The 9,987-nt window shown below is 38.5% G+C and overlaps 1 long non-coding RNA gene across 1 annotated transcript; it reads right to left on the bottom strand.

Annotated features, from left to right (window-relative positions):
• Positions 1–7,682: 7,682 nt before the first annotated feature.
• LOC119770599 lies at positions 7,683–8,389 on the bottom strand. The gene is made up of 3 exons (XR_005278906.1): positions 8,198–8,389; positions 8,037–8,123; positions 7,683–7,979 (listed from the first exon to the last, which is right to left on the bottom strand). It is a non-coding gene; the product is annotated as an uncharacterized LOC119770599 (long non-coding RNA).
• Between the last annotated feature and the right edge of the window lie 1,598 nt (positions 8,390–9,987).

Below are 9,987 nucleotides of genomic sequence, written 5' to 3' on the forward strand. Positions count from 1 at the left end.
AAGCAGAACGAAGTTTGTCGGGTAAGGCTTGTATTTTATAATGATGATGATCAATTTTCTTCGAAAATGATCAACGGCTTCACCTCAAGCTAAGAACCAGATTATCCGTTCGACGCAGTGATGGACGCAGAACTTTGCGGCTGTCATCATAGCCTGCCTGTCATCGACCATTGAACATAGTATGCTCTGTAGATTGTTCAACTGACAGATCACAGAAAAATCGAACTGGCGCAAAGTGCTGCGTCCACCACTGCGTCAAACGAATAATCTTGTTCTCACCTTTACCGTTTCAAACCTGTGGACACCTAGTTTCGAGTAGAAATCACGCAATAGAGAAACGCCAAGACAATGCTGAAGCTCGAACAAGTTATTTGTTTTGTATGATTGACCTGAAAACCGAAATTACAGCACATCACAATGGTCCTGAATAACAAAACCGTGCGTCGTCGCTAGAAAACCGCTTAACAATGTCGAAAAATATTGATATTTTGAATTTTGACGTCGTACGGTTGCACGGACGACAAACGATGGACGGACTCAGCAAGGTGTACAAAAGTGCCGCGAAAATGTGATCTTTTTGTACTTTGATTTTGAGTCTAAACAAATAGATTTATTAATTCATTATTGTTTTGTGTATTGTATTCGAACGTTTCCAACTAAGAAGAGATCCTGCCAAACAAAGCTTTCTGCCGAATGGTTTTCTGCTGAACGACTTATTCGGCCCAATGAGTTATTCTGCCATTTGTACTATTCCGCTCAACGACATCCTGCCAAACGACTTATTCGGCCTAACGAGTTATTCTGCCATTTGTACCATTCCGCCTAATGACATTCTGCCAATTGATTTTCTGCCGAACAAGCTTTTCTGCCAAACGTATTTTCTGCCGAATGACTTTTCTGCCGAATGACCCATTCCGCCGATTGTTTTTCTGCCGTTCGGCTTTCCGCCGAATGTCATTCTGCCGAATAATTTTCTGCCGAATGGCCCAGTCCCAGCGTGCCCAGCTCTTTGAGGAAGGTGGGGCAATAATATGGACGTTTTAAACAAAACGTAATTTGTGGACACCCCCTGACCAAATTTAGAACAAATTTCTGTGGATGGTGGGGCAGTTGCCCCATGTTGCCCCACCCTGTGCACGCTAGTGAATATTGCAAATCAGCAAATTATATGGAGTTAAGACCGACCGCTTAATAATGCCAAACATATGAGAATTTCCCTTAAATGCACGTGTTGATACTTTTTGGTAACGAATTTCCTCTACCTTATAGTTAAGTTATGAAAATCATCATTTCAATTATTGCCATCCAGGAAGTGAATCACATCACAACATTATAAAATTGTTGAGACACACAAAAAAGCATCAAGGTACCACCTGCATATTATGCTGATTAATTTTGGTGCAACAACCGAACCAGACAAAAGTAACTTTTTACAAAAGTTTTGTGCCCTAATGAAATGGAAGGCACGCTTTTCGGTGCTGGGACCGAGTCGGCTTTTTAAATTGCTACAAGCTACAAACTAGACGTATCTGTACTTTTCTACAACTGTCTCTGTGTCTGTCTGCGTTTGCAGCGAAAACACACGGAGAGACCGGCCAGGGCAAATCTAAGAAAATCTTGGTTAATTTAACTAAAAGTATGGGTTAATTTTTTACACAGCTTTTTTTCAACAATCGATTGTTGATTTTGTTAACTCAAAATTGCTGACCACCAGTAACTAAAATTAACTAAAAAAATAGTTGGAATTGCCATTTTCGTTGGTTAAATGGCCAAAAAAATTCTAGCAGTCGACTGCTAGAATATTTTTTTCAGAAAATTAACTATTTTTTTTTTGTTTTAAGCTGAAATATTGTGGAATATTCTGTAAAAAACAGGATGGGCCATACTTTTCAACTATTTTTCAACAATTTTTTTTGTTTTATTAACTGAAATATTTTTGCATGCTGCAAATTATTAGTGAATTATAACAAAACATTTCTTAACTAAACATAATTTATGTTTTTGTCGATATATATTTTCTTTAATTATCTAACGATACAGGCCGGGCTGAATTTCTAGCTATAATTTTAACTAATGTCTTACTTAAATACAGAAAAACATTCGTGCATGTAGTCAATAATTAGCTATTGTTAGCAATATTTTTATTGAATTTGCAGTAAATTTTATAATAATGCCTCACAAATTAATGCTGGGTGTTTTTATATTCGCATTTATTCTGCCTAAAATTTTAACTTTTGTACTAATTTGTTTTTTTGCATGAAGTTATTAAATTACTGTTAAAAAGCATCAAAACAAAACTTTTTATTATCTGTTATTATAAAACATGTAAAGTTTGATTAAAGTTTGAAAAAATACGTTGCATAAATCTAAAAAATAATAATAAAACATATTACAAATTTTGTTAAACATATTTATAAAAGATGTTTAATTTCTCGTGAATTCCTTGAAGATATTTCACCAAGTAAGTTATTATGTTGTATAAAATTAAGTGTTGTATTCACTTACCATCACTGTGCAATCATCCGATAAGTCATCATCATCTACAACGGTCTCAGGTTTAGTTATTTTTCACACAGAATTTACACCAAAACGAACCATTTGCTGCAAATAGACATATAAAATTTATTAGTAATTTGATACAAAATCCTTAATTTTGTCTATATAAACTGAAAAAAGGATCGTAAATAAATGTAATTATAATGAGGAAAGAAGAAATATCAATAATGCTCCGTTTCCTGATAACAATATTTTGAGTTTTACTTACCAGTTTATTTAGCAGTCTTCTATTAACAGCATTTTTAAAATATTTCTATCTTCTTTTGTATATCTTTTATAAATTTTATTTTTTAGACATTTCCCATCATCTAATTTTTATTTTGATATTATGTGTACTCATTTCCATATATTTTATGGTTGATGATTCTGAAAAAAATGGTTCATTAAAATTGTATCCATCGTAAGCACGAAGGTTTTTGATTATTCAGTTTTCTAATTAAAATCACAACAGATAAATTGTTATGTAAAAATAAATCCATACTTACTTTTTGTTAAATACCAACCTTTTGTTAAATTTGCCCGTGCAAGTATTGTCGTGCAAGAGTTCGCCCGCCTCTTCCTTTCACTGCCCTTCCCTTTCCTTAAAACATTGTCATGAAGTCCCCTCGCATCAGAGGTCCTCATTGCGAATGTCCTCGTCTTGTTCTTCATAGTTTATCACCTGCAAAGAAATCATCAACAAACTTACTCACCAATTGCACCTCCACAGTTGCAACAGTGTTCACTTCGATTTGCACTTCAACATTAGCCAAATAGTGTGATTTTCACATTCTCTCACTTCACAATTAACAACACAAACTCAACAAATCGACCGCTCTTGTTCGAATCCTGACTTCAAATGACAAACGTAAACAAACCCAAGTTCATCTTTTAAATAATCAACCAATTGATATTTACATTTAACCAAAAAAAATCTTGATTTTTCTAAAACCAAAGCTAACAGTCGAGCACGTTCATTCGAGTTCGGGAAATCTGTTAGCTTTTTGCCTTTAGCATTTTCAACAAACAGGTTATTAAATTATTACTGAATTTTGGTTGATTCAACTGAAAATTGGCCGTAACAAGTACGTTTTTGTGAAATTTACGAAAGTAAAATCAACAATTTTAATTGTTAAAATTTCTGGGCACAGTCTCTCCGTGAGAAAATCAGTGAAACAAAATAAACAGATGATAGATGGTAGCTGGAAATGGAAAAGAGAGAGGAAACCCCGTTCTGCAACATTCAGGTACATCCACAGCAGTTGACTCAACATACTGCGAATCTAAACAATACCGTCTACAATCACAACAAACTTCCCTTTCCCACATTGGCGCGCCCCTTTCTTCTAGCCGTCTCGACTCTGACCCTCGCTGGTCAAAGGTTTACGATCCGTTTCCACAGGCCACCAGCTAGGTCATCATGAAAACCAAGCCAACGTGGAGGTAAGAAAATAGGACACTTGCAAGGAACCAGAGCTATACTGTCCTGATCAAGAAAGATCTAACAGAACTACGGACGTAGTCAGTGACGCTCCTTCCAGGATGTTCCTCGCCTGAGCGTCAACTGAAGAGATATCATCAGAATCATTCGCACTTGGCCTGCATAACAGTTTATGTTATGATAACAAAATTTGTTATTGGTCTGATATTGGTTGAAAGCCAAAACAACTTTGGAATAACATTTTTTGTTATGGAAGAATACCGCCAACTGTTATTGGGATGATCGGATTAGTTGTTAAAATAACAAAAAATAATAACAAAGATTTGTTCGAAGAATAACTTAAAATGTTATTAGTCTGTTATTACAATAACAATCCAATAACAAAAAAATCGTAACGGCGAATAACAAATCTTGTTATAAATAACATTTAATGTTATTGGCCTAGTATTTTCAAATACTAAAAAATGTTATTTACCCGTTATTTCCGTCTGCTCGGGTATTCAAAAATAAAAAAATAAAATAAAAACAATCAAGAGAACAAAAAGAATATTATTCTTAAGTTCTTAAATTCTTAAATTCTTAAATTATTAAATTCTTAAATTCTTAAATTTTTAAATTCTTAAGTTCTTTAATTCTTAAATTCTTAAATTATTAAATTATTAAATTATTAAATTATTAAATTCTTAAATTCTTAAATTCTTAAGTTCTTTAATTCTTAAATTTTAAAATTCTTAAGTTCTTTAATTCTTAAATTCTTAAATTTATAAATTCTTAAGTTCTTAAATTCTTAAATTCTTAAATTCTTAAGTTCTTTAATTCTTAAATTTTTAAATTTTTAAATTCTTAAATTCTTAAATTCTTAAAAAATAATTGGTGGTCTGGAGAGGTCAGGGAATTTTATTTTGGAATTTGGATCGACACCATGTGTAACTAAACGTCGAAGATATACAAACATTAGATTTTTTTTAGAGAATTATATGCTATTCCCTATTCTTTTCGTTTAACGAAAATTCATGGCAATGATGGAAGTCGTCACCTTAATGACATAATAAAATCTAACCTGAAATTTTTGTCAAGACCAATAAAATAGCTTTAGTCTGATTGAATTGAACAATTTTTAAACATTTTCCAAACATTTTTTTTTTCAAGCCATGGTGAACAAATGCTACGTGACCGGTTGTACAAACAATCGTGATAAGTACTGTCCCGAAGACGTGGGAATCTTCAAGTTTCCGAAGGATGGACTTCTTCTTAGCCAGCGGATTGATTTCTGCGGCTTTGAAGATCCAGATAAGAAACTCCCTCAGAGCGCTGGGATTTGTACCGAACATTTCGAACCAGAAATGTTGATCCCACCGATCAAACATTGGGCGAACCGCAAGGTCTGGCGTTATAAAAAAACGCCGTGCCGACGATCCGAACGAAACCGAAAGCTTTGCAAGCTGCACAGGGCCAGACAGCAATGGGAACTGATCAGGACCAGCCAGCAGCAGTGGACCCAGCAATGAAAACCGATCAGAACCAGACAGCAGCAGAGGAACCGGAAGGTGATAAAAATATTGCAGTCGAACCAGCAAAGAACTAAACCTCCGAGGAATTACTCGAAGAGTTTTTTAAGAGTGAGTTCTACACAATTTTCACGAAGAAGAAGACAAAACGGACGCCTACGCCGATTCTGCTCAATCACCGACACACACACCGACGGAAGTTGCTCAACTGCATGAAGACCTCAAACTTACTCGCGCTAAGGTTTTTGATCCGGGTTCGTCAAAAAAATCTGTTTGCGATTTGTTTTTGAGAGTGGGTTTTGTGCCGTCGGTAATTTCGACAGCACTATACTCAGTCTTGCTTGAACCGCTGATGGTTGTTGAGAGCGTTACTACCACAGCCATATCAAAAGCCTCCTGTATCATCGCAGAAGTTTTGAGAGAGTTACCGGATGCTTTCAAGAAAGATATGGTTTCAATAAATGCGGTTGTGGCAAAAGCTGCATACAAGTCGACTAAGATGTTGAAGAAAGCGGTTCACTTTACAGCTGAGCAAACTGCGTTGTGGTTGGAGAATAGAAGAGTTCAGGGGGTCGTAGGGTTACCTCGGCATAATTCAAAGATACCTTGCCTTTATCAGTTGGTTGAGTTTGATGGGTACACACTCCTGTACGATAACTTGCGCAAGGTGTCGTGTTTTACGTATGAACATTTGACCTCTGACTCTTTGGAACAGACCGTGAAGAGAGAATGTCACTTCTACAAGGATAAACATTTCTACAAACTGTTTCAGGCAGATTGCGATGACTATAACCTGATAGATCCGAAAACAGGTAAGAACAGGTAGTTTTTTTTTCTTCACACAATTCTACAATAAGACTTCGGTGTCGGCTTCCCCGCCGTTGCCTGACCAGCCGTTGCCAGTCCAGCCGTTGCCTGACCAGCCGTTGCCAGTCCAGCCGTTGCCTGACCAGCCGTTGCCAATCCAGCCGTTGCCAGTCCAGCCGTTGCCTGTTCCGTCGTTGCCTGTCAGTTTCAACTTTAGATTTAGGCATTTCTGACATTTTTGAAACAATCACTAAACTTCGTTTTTATTCTTCACACCATTCTACAATTAGACGTCGGTGTCGGCTTCCCCGCCGTTGCCTGACCAGCTGTGCCAGTCCAGCCGTTGCCAATCCAGCCGTTGCCAGTCCAGCCGTTGCTAGTCCAGCCGTTGCCTGTCAGTTTCAACAGCCGTTGCCAGTCCAGCCGTTGCCAGTCCAGCCGTTGCCTGTTCCGTCGTTGCCAGTTCAGCCGTTGCCAGTCCAGCCGTTGCCAGTCCAGCCGTTGCCAGTCCAGCCGTTGCCTGTCAGTTTCAACAGCCGTTGCCAGTCCAGCCGTTGCCAATCCAGCCGTTGCCTGTTCCGTCGTTGCCAGTTCAGCCGTTGCCAGTCCAGCCGTTGCCTGACCAGCCGTTGCCAGTTCAGCCGTTGCCAGTCCAGCCGTTGCCAGTCCAGCCGTTGCCTGTTCCGTCGTTGCCTGTCAGTTTCAACTTTAGATTTAGGCATTTCTGACATTTTTGAAACAATCACTAAACTTCGTTTTTATTCTTCACACCATTCTACAATTAGACGTCGGTGTCGGCTTCCCCGCCGTTGCCTGACCAGCTGTGCCAGTCCAGCCGTTGCCAGTCCAGCCGTTGCCTGTCAGTTTCAACAGCCGTTGCCAGTCCAGCCGTTGCCAATCCAGCCGTTGCCAGTCCAGCCGTTGCCTGTTCCGTCGTTGCCAGTTCAGCCGTTGCCAGTCCAGCCGTTGCCAGTCCAGCCGTTGCTAGTCCAGCCGTTGCCTGTTCCGTCGTTGCATTGAACTAGTAAACCATAAAACGGGGTGACATTGACGTGGCTGTTTTTGCTTGTTTATCCAAAAACGACGGCAGAACATTATGTTTTATTAGTTTATTTATTAATAAGCAAAAAAATATTTCAATGAAAAGCATTCAACAGTATAACAATAACAGTATAAAAACAAAATAGTTTGAAAACAACATCGAACACCAAATTCAACAGAGCGTCTGAGGATAAAATCGCACTAAAAATAAATCAAAACAAACAAACCGAAATAAAACCTTATTTCTCTTCAGGAAATTACATTGTTCGTTCCCCTTTTTCTCGAGCTTGGGAGTTTAGTTGTTTAGTTAAATAATAATAACAGTTACCACTCGTTGGTATTTAAGAATAAGTCAATCGCTGTTTCGGCAGTCTTCAAGAAGCACGACACATTTGCTCGCTTTATTGCGGTTCTTGGAGAGATTTGCAAACATTATTGTTAAATCTTACGTCAATGACCGCTTTGACGGGGGGGCATTTTTCCTTGTGCTCGTAAAAATTGTTGACCTTATACATCTACTTTTCACCTTTGCGCTCGTACACCAGAACGTCGCGGTTACATTCCTTGCATACAGCAAACTTTTTGTCCGTTATTTCAACAGGAACTGGCAAAAAAAATCGAGCCTGCTGATGTGAAATGTCGGTGGCCTGTAATATTATTATGTTGAACTATTGTATACTTGCTTTCGTAATAGAAATACTTACAAAATTGGTAAACCATTCAGGCCATTCATTAGGATCCGTCACGGACTCGACTCGAGGCATGCTCATGGACGTGCATTTATAGTACGTCTTTTTTGTTACATTAAAATTAAAATTGCAACGTTATTAAAAGAAATAATTTTATATCAAACAAATGTTCTTACATTCGAATACTCCTGACATGGTTTGCATTGTTTCCTGTGAGTCTTGATACCTGCAAGATTTGGGATCCATTTGTCGTTTTTTTCTTTTATGAAAATCTGAACAACTTTGTTGCAATATTTTCAAACACCAGCTCTGATTACGTCGTCTTCAGCGTTAACTTGCGTGAAGCATTCGGCAGTTCTGCATGTCGAAAATTTCTGAAAGATTAATTTGTTCATTATTTATATTTCACTTTTGTTTTGTTTTGCTTTTGTACGCATATTTGTCGCATGTTATTTTTGAAAGATTTGGTTATTTTTTTTCCGCGGAATTCAATGAAACGGAAGCATCTTCTTCGTTATTTTCTTTTACATACGAATAAATCAAGTTTTAGTATGCAATAAATAGAAAACACCTTTTGTAAACAGAACCGTTTTTGCCTTCCTCACCTCAATGAGGAGTGGCTATAAAATCACTAGATTTTGACTGAATTCCAATAATTATCATTTCTCACTTATCGAACATGGTACAATTATGTCTATAACGTGAAATTACTCGAACATATACTCACAAAATCGATATACCACTGCTTCCATTCAGTCCAGTTTTGGTCCTGAATTATTTCGACAGTCGAATCTTCCGGCGTTTGTTGCCGTTGGCTTTTGTCACATTTTCCTGATCGCAGCAACCGGTGCGCGAGGTTGAACTTTTTTTCCGCTCCGCGTCATTTTTCCCAATTTTGGAATAGTCTTAAAAAATGTGTTAAAGTCGTCGGGAAATGAATCAGTTTTCTCACATTCGACATGGATGGATCGTGGTGCTGGAGGAGGACGGTTCAATCAGGACTGGTGCTTGTTCCAGGGTGTCCGTCGAAACTTCCCGAAAGACCAGGGTGGTGATGGTTCGACCGGGAAATAGACAACAACCGGAAGCATGCGGGCCCTGGCCCGAATTGAGAAGGTGGCGAGCGCAGTTAGCGAGGCGGTCCTCGGTCACAGCGTGAACGGTCCCCGTCAAGGTAAAAATCCCGCGAGAGAATCGGAGCCGTGGGGCACGGATTAGTGCGCCGGCACCGTTTTACGTGGAACGCAGCTGCGTGGCAAGTTCCCTAAGAGGTGGAAAAGGAGGACGATGGAGCAGACTACGGTGATGGCGGTGGCAAGCGGAACAGCCAAGAATCTGGGGTCTGACGATCGGGACCCCACCTGGCTGTGTCTTTTGAAGATTTGCTGTTCATTGGTAAGAGCTTTCCATCATTATTTGTTATTTAACTATATTCCCCTTTATTATAATAAAATATTATAAATTCAATAACCCTCCTACCCCATTCTCACTTTTCTATTCTCCAATCCCAATTTCCCCAATCCCAATTTCCTCAACTCCAATTTTCCAATTCCACTTCTCCCCTAAAATATAAATAATTGCCAATTTACACTAACACACCACACCCAACTTATTCGGAGCGTTTGGTACGGTATGTCCACGCATCCTTCCTCCCCTGTTGATTCTGTGAAATGTGGTCCGTTCACAGAATCTGTCTCTGCGGTTAATGCAACGCAGTAGGCCTGGCCGCTTTAATTTTTGCTTTACATTATCGAGGTAACTCGAATGTACTGCAATTATTAATACCACAAGCTCTTCCAGGATGCTTTCTTCGGACTGGCTGCGCTTGTGTTCGATTAGATTAGATTAGATTAGTTGGCTTTTGTCACATTTTCCTGCTATGTACAAAAAATAGATTGTGATTAAATCGAAATTAAATCTGAAGCAAATACACCAGCTGATTGAGCATGAGTAAGCTTTACTGATG

This window comes from Culex quinquefasciatus, chromosome 3 (genome assembly GCF_015732765.1).
Source record: "Culex quinquefasciatus strain JHB chromosome 3, VPISU_Cqui_1.0_pri_paternal, whole genome shotgun sequence".
NCBI lineage: Eukaryota > Metazoa > Arthropoda > Insecta > Diptera > Culicidae > Culex > Culex quinquefasciatus.